Genomic DNA, 13,377 nt, shown 5'->3' with positions numbered 1-13,377 from the left:
GCAGAAATGCTGCCGCCCTCTGGCCGTTACCTGCAACAGCAGCTTTAAAACCTGTGCTAAGGGTCACTTCATATGCACCAATCCTGGAGGGCTGTAAATGAAACCTGACCTCAAAATGTCTTGAGGGAGGTAATGGCCAAAATATTTCTAAATGTCACACATACTTCACGAAAACAATTTGAAGAGGTAAGCTGTACTCACAGTTTGAAGAAAAAAAGGACATGCGAGAAGGCTCAATTTCAAGGGATTATGAGACGCATGCAAATCCAACAACAAAGTGGTATCAGCTCACACTAGTCAGAATAAACATCAGCAAAAATACTACAAACAATAAACACTGAAGGTGTTGTGGAGAAGACCATAACTTCAAGTGGGACGTATCCTGGTAAGAGACACTAATGAGAACAGAATGGAGGTGCCTCTACAAGGTAAACATTTTGCTACCATATGATCCAGCAGGCCCACTCCTGGGCCTATACCCTAAGAAGACAGAATTGGAAAGACACAGGCAGGCAAATGTGCATTGCCGCAGCATTACAATAGCCATGACATGGAAGCCACCAAAAAGTCCATCAACAGATGAGTGGACAAAGACGAACTGGTACATGTACAGACAGAATAGTAGCCAAGGAAACAAAGGACACAATGCCATTTGCAGCACCGTAGATGAGTCTAGAGGTAATCCCGTGACTTGTAGTAAGTCAGAAAGAGAAAGACACATATCCTATGATATCACTTATAGGTGTTACCTAAAAATTGATACCAGTGAAGATATTTCCACAGGGAAGGGCAATCACAGATTCATTAAACAAACTTATGTCTCGCCAATGGAAAGGTGTGAGGGTTGGATACATTAGGATATTGGGGTTAACAGACATATACAAACACAGGTGAAATATATAATCACCAAACACCTACGGAATACCAAGAGAAGACTACTCAGCATTCTGTCATAACGTACATGGGAAAAGGATCCCAGGAAGAACAGACATAGGTATATGTGTAAAAGAACCACATCTTGCACACCTAAAACAACCCAAACATTGTAATCCAACTGGCTGTGATAAAAAATAAAAATTAAATTAAAGAAATGAACAAGAAGCCGTGAGACAAACATAAGGGGCATTTTCCTGGCACATTCCATTCTAAATTACAACCTAGAACACGACTTCCACTGAGGCTCTGTTGCCCTAGTAACCAGATTTGGTAAAGGAGAAATGCTGCCACCTTGTGGCCGTTTCACACAACAGCAGCTGTAAGCCCAGCGCTAATAGTCAGTAGATATTCAAAGTAATTGGCAGGCCTGGAAATGACACCTGCCCTGAAAACAAATCCTGGGGTCGTATATCGACCCAAAAATTCAAAAGACGTCCATATTTCAAAACGACAGTTTCCAGAGGCATGTTTTACGCACATTTCTGTTCTGCTTCTTTTTCTTTCTTTTTTTTCTAAACTACGGGAATGGAAAAAGGCAACCCTCAGAATGGGAGGAAATATTTGCAAAGGAATCAATGGACAAAGGTTTAATCTCCAATATATATAAACAGCTCATGCAGCTTAATATAAATAAAACAAACAACCCAATACCAAAATGGGTAGAAGATCTAAATAGACATTTCTTCAAAGAAGATGCAGAGATGGACAAGACGCACATGAAAAGCTGCTCAACATCACTAAGTATTAGAGACATGCAAATCCAAACTACAGTGAGATATCACCTCACCTGTTAGAATGGGCATCATCAGAAAATCTACAAACAACAAATGCTGGGGAGGGTGTGGACAAAAGGAACCCTCTTCCACCATTGGTGGGAATGTAAATGGATACAGTCACTATGGAGAGCAGTATGGAGGTTCCTTTCAAAACTAAAAATAGAATTAGCATATGATCCAGCAATCCCACTTCTGGGCGTATACCCAGAGAAAACCGTAAATCCAAAAGACACATTCACCACAATGTTCATTGCAGCACTATTTACAATAGCCAGGTAATGGAAGCAACCTAAATGCCCACAGACAGACGAATGGATAAAGAGGTGGTACATATATAAAATGGAATATTACTCAGCCATACAAAGGAATGAAACTGGGTCATTTGTTGAGACGTCGATGGATCTAGAGACTGTCCTACAGAGTGAAGTAAGTCAGAAAGAGAAAAACAAATATTGTATATTAATGCATATATGTGGAACCTAGAAAAAGGATACAGATGAACCGGTTTGCAGGGCAGAAATAGAGACACAGAGGTAGAGAACAAACGTATGGACACCAAGGGGGGGAAGCCACGGGGTGGGGGTGGTGGGATGAGTTGGGAGATTGGGATTGACCTGTATACATGTATATGTATAAAATAGATAACTAATAATAACCTGCTGTATAAAAAAAATAAATAAAATTAAATTTCAAGATTAAAAAAATAAAATTTAAAAATAAAGCAGAAAAAAGTTCCTCCCTTCACACAGATATATTTATATGAATGAATTATTTCCATGCTTATATCTATAAATACATGAAAGAGAAATGAAATCTACCTTGAACCAAAAAAGAAAAAAAAAAAAACAGAACCCACCAGTTATACAGAGGAAAACGCTATCAGGGCACTTGCTCCAGTGGTAAACAATTCTGAAGTTCGTCAGAGGTTGGGAATCATCTCCCATGCAGCCAGCAGGCCCCCCACAAGGAACGTCCTCATTGCAAAGCTGGGGGACCATGCCGAGGGGTCTGTGAGTAAACGTGAGACGAGCCCCAGGCCAGCTGCTGCTGAACTCTTCCCACCCTTCCCAGGTAAAACACCTGAATATGTACAAGGACTCGAAAGCCTAGAGGAAGGGCCGTGGAGCCACACCAGCGACAGCACGCAGGCCGACTTGGCGCCTGCAGGCCAGCCAGGATGCTCCTGGCCCCGGGCGCTCTTCTGGAAGCTTTCCATTTCCCTGCCTGAGATACCCCTCGTGTCCCGGCCCCCACTGCTTTTTTCCTTCCTCACCTCTGCCCGGGGAGAAATTCCAGCGGAAGGTATGGGTGACACATCCTCTTCTTTAGCAGGTGGCAGCCTGGCAACGCCTGCAGAATCTCCAGCAGAGCCCCACTCACACCGGGCCACCCACAAAGCCGTGGCCCCTCACACCCTCCCACCAGCACAGCCCCGAGACTGCTGACCGGGCAGAGAACATGGCGTCAGGCATACCTGCAGTGCCTCTTGCTGCCTGGAGTGGTGTTTATATTGACCTCAACACAGGCACACCTGGGCAGGGCTGGCCGGCAGGGTCAGGCTGCCCAGGTCAGCCAATCCTCAAACCTCAGGGGCTCACATTGCAGAAAATGGACCTCGCTGAACCGGCCAGGTCCAAGGAACAGGTGTGGGCTCCTAAGAGTCAGGATAGACAAGGGGCTGCAGCTCCGGCTTGTTTTCTAATCACTTTATCTGGCCCATGAGTGGGAGACAACTTCAAGAAGACACTCTCTTAATGAGAGCAACCCAGGAGTCAGGGAGAGGAGGGGTGATGGGTGGAGACAGAGGCCTGGTGCCCTGTCTGCAGTGGAAGTCTCTGGAAGACCAGGCAGAGGGAGGCCGCACAGAGTGACGCCCAGGGTCACAGACCTGTCGGAGATGCTGTTTGTTAGTTCAAGTCCTGCTCTGAGGTGCTCTGTGTCAGCTCTGAGAGACAGGCCATCTGGGGTGCTCTGAAATGAGGGCTATGTGCACGATTCCTGTGTTCCCAGCCCTGCTGTCCTACCTGCCCACGGGAGACCCATATCCTGGGAGGGGCCTGACCACGAGAGCCCCATGGGCTGCTGGGTGGTTGCGCAGGTGAGCTCCATAACCTGGCATTGCCCTGACCACGTCAGCCCCGTGGGCTGCTGGAGACCTGGTAAAGGGTGTCAGGACAGTCAGTGAAGTCACCGAGGATATACATCCAGTAGTTCCTAATTCCTACACCCTGCTGGTCATTCTACCATCCACCAGGACAATGGTTTTCTGTATTAGACTTCAATGATGCCTTCTTCTGTATTCCATTGGTCCCAGAAAGGCTCTGCTGCCCTAGTAACCAGATTTGGGAATGGAGAAATACCGCCACCTTGTGGCCATTTCCCACAACAGCAGCTTTAAACCCAGTGCTAATGGTCACTAAATATTCACACTCATTGCAGGCCTGTGAAGGACACCTGCCCTCAAAAACAATCCTGGGGTCGAAAATTGACCAAAAAATTCAAAAGAGGGCAACCATCCAAGAAGACTATTTCAAGAGGTTAATTGTACTCTCCGTTTTTTTTTTCTGTTTTTCCGTACAAGAAATTTAAAAAGGCATGGAAAAAGGCTGAACATTAGGAATAATTAAAGATATGCAAATCCAAATGACAAAAACATATCAGCTCACACCAGTCAGAATGCCCATCAGCAAAAATTATGCAAACAAGAAATGCTGAAGGGGTTTTGGAGAAATGCCTACCCTTGGTTCAACGTGGGACATTGTAAGAGCCAGTAATGAAAACAAAAATGAGGTGCCTTGGAAAGGTAAATACTGAGCTACCATTCAATCAAGCATACCCACTGCTGGGCCTATCGCCTGAGGGGATGAGAATCAAAAAGACACAGGCTGGGCTTCACTGGTGGCGCAGTGGTTCAGAGTCCGCCTGTCAATGCAGGGGACACGGGTTCATGCCCCGGTTCCGGAAGATCCCACATGCCGTGGAGCGGCCGGTCCCGTGAGCTATGGCTGCTGGGCCTGCATGTCCGGAGCCTGTGCTCTGCAATGGGAGGGTCCACGGCAACGAGAGGCCCACGTACAGCCAAAAAAAAAAAAAAGACACAGGCTGGCAATCCTGCACTACAGCAATATTTAACATAGCCAATACTTGGAAGCTACGAAAATGTCCATCAACAGAGGAATGCACAAAGAAGAAGTGGTCCATGTACACAATGGAATATGACTCCAATAAGAAAAATATAAATTCAATTCATAAAGCAAACATAAGTAAGGAGACATCAGCTTTTGGGGGCACATCCCACTCTAATATATAACCGAGGAACACCACTGCCAGGATGGTCTGTTTCCCTAGTTACCAGATTGGGAAAAGCAGAAATGCTGCCGCCCTCTGGCCGTTACCTGCAACAGCAGCTTTAAAACCTGTGCTAAGGGTCACTTCATATGCACCAATCCTGGAGGGCTGTAAATGAAACCTGACCTCAAAATGTCTTGAGGGAGGTAATGGCCAAAATATTTCTAAATGTCACACATACTTCACGAAAACAATTTGAAGAGGTAAGCTGTACTCACAGTTTGAAGAAAAAAAGGACATGCGAGAAGGCTCAATTTCAAGGGATTATGAGACGCATGCAAATCCAACAACAAAGTGGTATCAGCTCACACTAGTCAGAATAAACATCAGCAAAAATACTACAAACAATAAACACTGAAGGTGTTGTGGAGAAGACCATAACTTCAAGTGGGACGTATCCTGGTAAGAGACACTAATGAGAACAGAATGGAGGTGCCTCTACAAGGTAAACATTTTGCTACCATATGATCCAGCAGGCCCACTCCTGGGCCTATACCCTAAGAAGACAGAATTGGAAAGACACAGGCAGGCAAATGTGCATTGCCGCAGCATTACAATAGCCATGACATGGAAGCCACCAAAAAGTCCATCAACAGATGAGTGGACAAAGACGAACTGGTACATGTACAGACAGAATAGTAGCCAAGGAAACAAAGGACACAATGCCATTTGCAGCACCGTAGATGAGTCTAGAGGTAATCCCGTGACTTGTAGTAAGTCAGAAAGAGAAAGACACATATCCTATGATATCACTTATAGGTGTTACCTAAAAATTGATACCAGTGAAGATATTTCCACAGGGAAGGGCAATCACAGATTCATTAAACAAACTTATGTCTCGCCAATGGAAAGGTGTGAGGGTTGGATACATTAGGATATTGGGGTTAACAGACATATACAAACACAGGTGAAATATATAATCACCAAACACCTACGGAATACCAAGAGAAGACTACTCAGCATTCTGTCATAACGTACATGGGAAAAGGATCCCAGGAAGAACAGACATAGGTATATGTGTAAAAGAACCACATCTTGCACACCTAAAACAACCCAAACATTGTAATCCAACTGGCTGTGATAAAAAATAAAAATTAAATTAAAGAAATGAACAAGAAGCCGTGAGACAAACATAAGGGGCATTTTCCTGGCACATTCCATTCTAAATTACAACCTAGAACACGACTTCCACTGAGGCTCTGTTGCCCTAGTAACCAGATTTGGTAAAGGAGAAATGCTGCCACCTGGTGGCCGTTTCACACAACAGCAGCTGTAAGCCCAGCGCTAATAGTCAGTAGATATTCAAAGTAATTGGCAGGCCTGGAAATGACACCTGCCCTGAAAACAAATCCTGGGGTCGTATATCGACCCAAAAATTCAAAAGACGTCCATATTTCAAAACGACAGTTTCCAGAGGCATGTTTTACGCACATTTCTGTTCTGCTTCTTTTTCTTTCTTTTTTTTCTAAACTACGGGAATGGAAAAAGGCAACCCTCAGAATGGGAGGAAATATTTGCAAAGGAATCAATGGACAAAGGTTTAATCTCCAATATATATAAACAGCTCATGCAGCTTAATATAAATAAAACAAACAACCCAATACCAAAATGGGTAGAAGATCTAAATAGACATTTCTTCAAAGAAGATGCAGAGATGGACAAGACGCACATGAAAAGCTGCTCAACATCACTAAGTATTAGAGACATGCAAATCCAAACTACAGTGAGATATCACCTCACCTGTTAGAATGGGCATCATCAGAAAATCTACAAACAACAAATGCTGGGGAGGGTGTGGACAAAAGGAACCCTCTTCCACCATTGGTGGGAATGTAAATGGATACAGTCACTATGGAGAGCAGTATGGAGGTTCCTTTCAAAACTAAAAATAGAATTAGCATATGATCCAGCAATCCCACTTCTGGGCGTATACCCAGAGAAAACCGTAAATCCAAAAGACACATTCACCACAATGTTCATTGCAGCACTATTTACAATAGCCAGGTAATGGAAGCAACCTAAATGCCCACAGACAGACGAATGGATAAAGAGGTGGTACATATATAAAATGGAATATTACTCAGCCATACAAAGGAATGAAACTGGGTCATTTGTTGAGACGTCGATGGATCTAGAGACTGTCCTACAGAGTGAAGTAAGTCAGAAAGAGAAAAACAAATATTGTATATTAATGCATATATGTGGAACCTAGAAAAAGGATACAGATGAACCGGTTTGCAGGGCAGAAATAGAGACACAGAGGTAGAGAACAAACGTATGGACACCAAGGGGGGGAAGCCACGGGGTGGGGGTGGTGGGATGAGTTGGGAGATTGGGATTGACCTGTATACATGTATATGTATAAAATAGATAACTAATAATAACCTGCTGTATAAAAAAAATAAATAAAATTAAATTTCAAGATTAAAAAAATAAAATTTAAAAATAAAGCAGAAAAAAGTTCCTCCCTTCACACAGATATATTTATATGAATGAATTATTTCCATGCTTATATCTATAAATACATGAAAGAGAAATGAAATCTACCTTGAACCAAAAAAGAAAAAAAAAAAAACAGAACCCACCAGTTATACAGAGGAAAACGCTATCAGGGCACTTGCTCCAGTGGTAAACAATTCTGAAGTTCGTCAGAGGTTGGGAATCATCTCCCATGCAGCCAGCAGGCCCCCCACAAGGAACGTCCTCATTGCAAAGCTGGGGGACCATGCCGAGGGGTCTGTGAGTAAACGTGAGACGAGCCCCAGGCCAGCTGCTGCTGAACTCTTCCCACCCTTCCCAGGTAAAACACCTGAATATGTACAAGGACTCGAAAGCCTAGAGGAAGGGCCGTGGAGCCACACCAGCGACAGCACGCAGGCCGACTTGGCGCCTGCAGGCCAGCCAGGATGCTCCTGGCCCCGGGCGCTCTTCTGGAAGCTTTCCATTTCCCTGCCTGAGATACCCCTCGTGTCCCGGCCCCCACTGCTTTTTTCCTTCCTCACCTCTGCCCGGGGAGAAATTCCAGCGGAAGGTATGGGTGACACATCCTCTTCTTTAGCAGGTGGCAGCCTGGCAACGCCTGCAGAATCTCCAGCAGAGCCCCACTCACACCGGGCCACCCACAAAGCCGTGGCCCCTCACACCCTCCCACCAGCACAGCCCCGAGACTGCTGACCGGGCAGAGAACATGGCGTCAGGCATACCTGCAGTGCCTCTTGCTGCCTGGAGTGGTGTTTATATTGACCTCAACACAGGCACACCTGGGCAGGGCTGGCCGGCAGGGTCAGGCTGCCCAGGTCAGCCAATCCTCAAACCTCAGGGGCTCACATTGCAGAAAATGGACCTCGCTGAACCGGCCAGGTCCAAGGAACAGGTGTGGGCTCCTAAGAGTCAGGATAGACAAGGGGCTGCAGCTCCGGCTTGTTTTCTAATCACTTTATCTGGCCCATGAGTGGGAGACAACTTCAAGAAGACACTCTCTTAATGAGAGCAACCCAGGAGTCAGGGAGAGGAGGGGTGATGGGTGGAGACAGAGGCCTGGTGCCCTGTCTGCAGTGGAAGTCTCTGGAAGACCAGGCAGAGGGAGGCCGCACAGAGTGACGCCCAGGGTCACAGACCTGTCGGAGATGCTGTTTGTTAGTTCAAGTCCTGCTCTGAGGTGCTCTGTGTCAGCTCTGAGAGACAGGCCATCTGGGGTGCTCTGAAATGAGGGCTATGTGCACGATTCCTGTGTTCCCAGCCCTGCTGTCCTACCTGCCCACGGGAGACCCATATCCTGGGAGGGGCCTGACCACGAGAGCCCCATGGGCTGCTGGGTGGTTGCGCAGGTGAGCTCCATAACCTGGCATTGCCCTGACCACGTCAGCCCCGTGGGCTGCTGGAGACCTGGTAAAGGGTGTCAGGACAGTCAGTGAAGTCACCGAGGATATACATCCAGTAGTTCCTAATTCCTACACCCTGCTGGTCATTCTACCATCCACCAGGACAATGGTTTTCTGTATTAGACTTCAATGATGCCTTCTTCTGTATTCCATTGGTCCCAGAAAGGCTCTGCTGCCCTAGTAACCAGATTTGGGAATGGAGAAATACCGCCACCTTGTGGCCATTTCCCACAACAGCAGCTTTAAACCCAGTGCTAATGGTCACTAAATATTCACACTCATTGCAGGCCTGTGAAGGACACCTGCCCTCAAAAACAATCCTGGGGTCGAAAATTGACCAAAAAATTCAAAAGAGGGCAACCATCCAAGAAGACTATTTCAAGAGGTTAATTGTACTCTCCGTTTTTTTTTTCTGTTTTTCCGTACAAGAAATTTAAAAAGGCATGGAAAAAGGCTGAACATTAGGAATAATTAAAGATATGCAAATCCAAATGACAAAAACATATCAGCTCACACCAGTCAGAATGCCCATCAGCAAAAATTATGCAAACAAGAAATGCTGAAGGGGTTTTGGAGAAATGCCTACCCTTGGTTCAACGTGGGACATTGTAAGAGCCAGTAATGAAAACAAAAATGAGGTGCCTTGGAAAGGTAAATACTGAGCTACCATTCAATCAAGCATACCCACTGCTGGGCCTATCGCCTGAGGGGATGAGAATCAAAAAGACACAGGCTGGGCTTCACTGGTGGCGCAGTGGTTCAGAGTCCGCCTGTCAATGCAGGGGACACGGGTTCATGCCCCGGTTCCGGAAGATCCCACATGCCGTGGAGCGGCCGGTCCCGTGAGCTATGGCTGCTGGGCCTGCATGTCCGGAGCCTGTGCTCTGCAATGGGAGGGTCCACGGCAACGAGAGGCCCACGTACAGCCAAAAAAAAAAAAAAGACACAGGCTGGCAATCCTGCACTACAGCAATATTTAACATAGCCAATACTTGGAAGCTACGAAAATGTCCATCAACAGAGGAATGCACAAAGAAGAAGTGGTCCATGTACACAATGGAATATGACTCCAATAAGAAAAATATAAATTCAATTCATAAAGCAAACATAAGTAAGGAGACATCAGCTTTTGGGGGCACATCCCACTCTAATATATAACCGAGGAACACCACTGCCAGGATGGTCTGTTTCCCTAGTTACCAGATTGGGAAAAGCAGAAATGCTGCCGCCCTCTGGCCGTTACCTGCAACAGCAGCTTTAAAACCTGTGCTAAGGGTCACTTCATATGCACCAATCCTGGAGGGCTGTAAATGAAACCTGACCTCAAAATGTCTTGAGGGAGGTAATGGCCAAAATATTTCTAAATGTCACACATACTTCACGAAAACAATTTGAAGAGGTAAGCTGTACTCACAGTTTGAAGAAAAAAAGGACATGCGAGAAGGCTCAATTTCAAGGGATTATGAGACGCATGCAAATCCAACAACAAAGTGGTATCAGCTCACACTAGTCAGAATAAACATCAGCAAAAATACTACAAACAATAAACACTGAAGGTGTTGTGGAGAAGACCATAACTTCAAGTGGGACGTATCCTGGTAAGAGACACTAATGAGAACAGAATGGAGGTGCCTCTACAAGGTAAACATTTTGCTACCATATGATCCAGCAGGCCCACTCCTGGGCCTATACCCTAAGAAGACAGAATTGGAAAGACACAGGCAGGCAAATGTGCATTGCCGCAGCATTACAATAGCCATGACATGGAAGCCACCAAAAAGTCCATCAACAGATGAGTGGACAAAGACGAACTGGTACATGTACAGACAGAATAGTAGCCAAGGAAACAAAGGACACAATGCCATTTGCAGCACCGTAGATGAGTCTAGAGGTAATCCCGTGACTTGTAGTAAGTCAGAAAGAGAAAGACACATATCCTATGATATCACTTATAGGTGTTACCTAAAAATTGATACCAGTGAAGATATTTCCACAGGGAAGGGCAATCACAGATTCATTAAACAAACTTATGTCTCGCCAATGGAAAGGTGTGAGGGTTGGATACATTAGGATATTGGGGTTAACAGACATATACAAACACAGGTGAAATATATAATCACCAAACACCTACGGAATACCAAGAGAAGACTACTCAGCATTCTGTCATAACGTACATGGGAAAAGGATCCCAGGAAGAACAGACATAGGTATATGTGTAAAAGAACCACATCTTGCACACCTAAAACAACCCAAACATTGTAATCCAACTGGCTGTGATAAAAAATAAAAATTAAATTAAAGAAATGAACAAGAAGCCGTGAGACAAACATAAGGGGCATTTTCCTGGCACATTCCATTCTAAATTACAACCTAGAACACGACTTCCACTGAGGCTCTGTTGCCCTAGTAACCAGATTTGGTAAAGGAGAAATGCTGCCACCTGGTGGCCGTTTCACACAACAGCAGCTGTAAGCCCAGCGCTAATAGTCAGTAGATATTCAAAGTAATTGGCAGGCCTGGAAATGACACCTGCCCTGAAAACAAATCCTGGGGTCGTATATCGACCCAAAAATTCAAAAGACGTCCATATTTCAAAACGACAGTTTCCAGAGGCATGTTTTACGCACATTTCTGTTCTGCTTCTTTTTCTTTCTTTTTTTTCTAAACTACGGGAATGGAAAAAGGCAACCCTCAGAATGGGAGGAAATATTTGCAAAGGAATCAATGGACAAAGGTTTAATCTCCAATATATATAAACAGCTCATGCAGCTTAATATAAATAAAACAAACAACCCAATACCAAAATGGGTAGAAGATCTAAATAGACATTTCTTCAAAGAAGATGCAGAGATGGACAAGACGCACATGAAAAGCTGCTCAACATCACTAAGTATTAGAGACATGCAAATCCAAACTACAGTGAGATATCACCTCACCTGTTAGAATGGGCATCATCAGAAAATCTACAAACAACAAATGCTGGGGAGGGTGTGGACAAAAGGAACCCTCTTCCACCATTGGTGGGAATGTAAATGGATACAGTCACTATGGAGAGCAGTATGGAGGTTCCTTTCAAAACTAAAAATAGAATTAGCATATGATCCAGCAATCCCACTTCTGGGCGTATACCCAGAGAAAACCGTAAATCCAAAAGACACATTCACCACAATGTTCATTGCAGCACTATTTACAATAGCCAGGTAATGGAAGCAACCTAAATGCCCACAGACAGACGAATGGATAAAGAGGTGGTACATATATAAAATGGAATATTACTCAGCCATACAAAGGAATGAAACTGGGTCATTTGTTGAGACGTCGATGGATCTAGAGACTGTCCTACAGAGTGAAGTAAGTCAGAAAGAGAAAAACAAATATTGTATATTAATGCATATATGTGGAACCTAGAAAAAGGATACAGATGAACCGGTTTGCAGGGCAGAAATAGAGACACAGAGGTAGAGAACAAACGTATGGACACCAAGGGGGGGAAGCCACGGGGTGGGGGTGGTGGGATGAGTTGGGAGATTGGGATTGACCTGTATACATGTATATGTATAAAATAGATAACTAATAATAACCTGCTGTATAAAAAAAATAAATAAAATTAAATTTCAAGATTAAAAAAATAAAATTTAAAAATAAAGCAGAAAAAAGTTCCTCCCTTCACACAGATATATTTATATGAATGAATTATTTCCATGCTTATATCTATAAATACATGAAAGAGAAATGAAATCTACCTTGAACCAAAAAAGAAAAAAAAAAAAAACAGAACCCACCAGTTATACAGAGGAAAACGCTATCAGGGCACTTGCTCCAGTGGTAAACAATTCTGAAGTTCGTCAGAGGTTGGGAATCATCTCCCATGCAGCCAGCAGGCCCCCCACAAGGAACGTCCTCATTGCAAAGCTGGGGGACCATGCCGAGGGGTCTGTGAGTAAACGTGAGACGAGCCCCAGGCCAGCTGCTGCTGAACTCTTCCCACCCTTCCCAGGTAAAACACCTGAATATGTACAAGGACTCGAAAGCCTAGAGGAAGGGCCGTGGAGCCACACCAGCGACAGCACGCAGGCCGACTTGGCGCCTGCAGGCCAGCCAGGATGCTCCTGGCCCCAGGCGCTCTTCTGGAAGCTTTCCATTTCCCTGCCTGAGATACCCCTCGTGTCCCGGCCCCCACTGCTTTTTTCCTTCCTCACCTCTGCCCGGGGAGAAATTCCAGCGGAAGGTATGGGTGACACATCCTCTTCTTTAGCAGGTGGCAGCCTGGCAACGCCTGCAGAATCTCCAGCAGAGCCCCACTCACACCGGGCCACCCACAAAGCCGTGGCCCCTCACACCCTCCCACCAGCACAGCCCCGAGACTGCTGACCGGGCAGAGAACATGGCGTCAGGCATACCTGCAGTGCCCCTTGCTGCCTGGAGTGGTGTTTATA

The sequence above is a fragment of the Mesoplodon mirus genome, assembly GCF_964341445.2.
Source record: "Mesoplodon mirus genome assembly, chromosome: 8".
Lineage (NCBI taxonomy): Eukaryota > Metazoa > Chordata > Mammalia > Artiodactyla > Ziphiidae > Mesoplodon > Mesoplodon mirus.
This window is presented reverse-complemented; position numbering follows the sequence as displayed.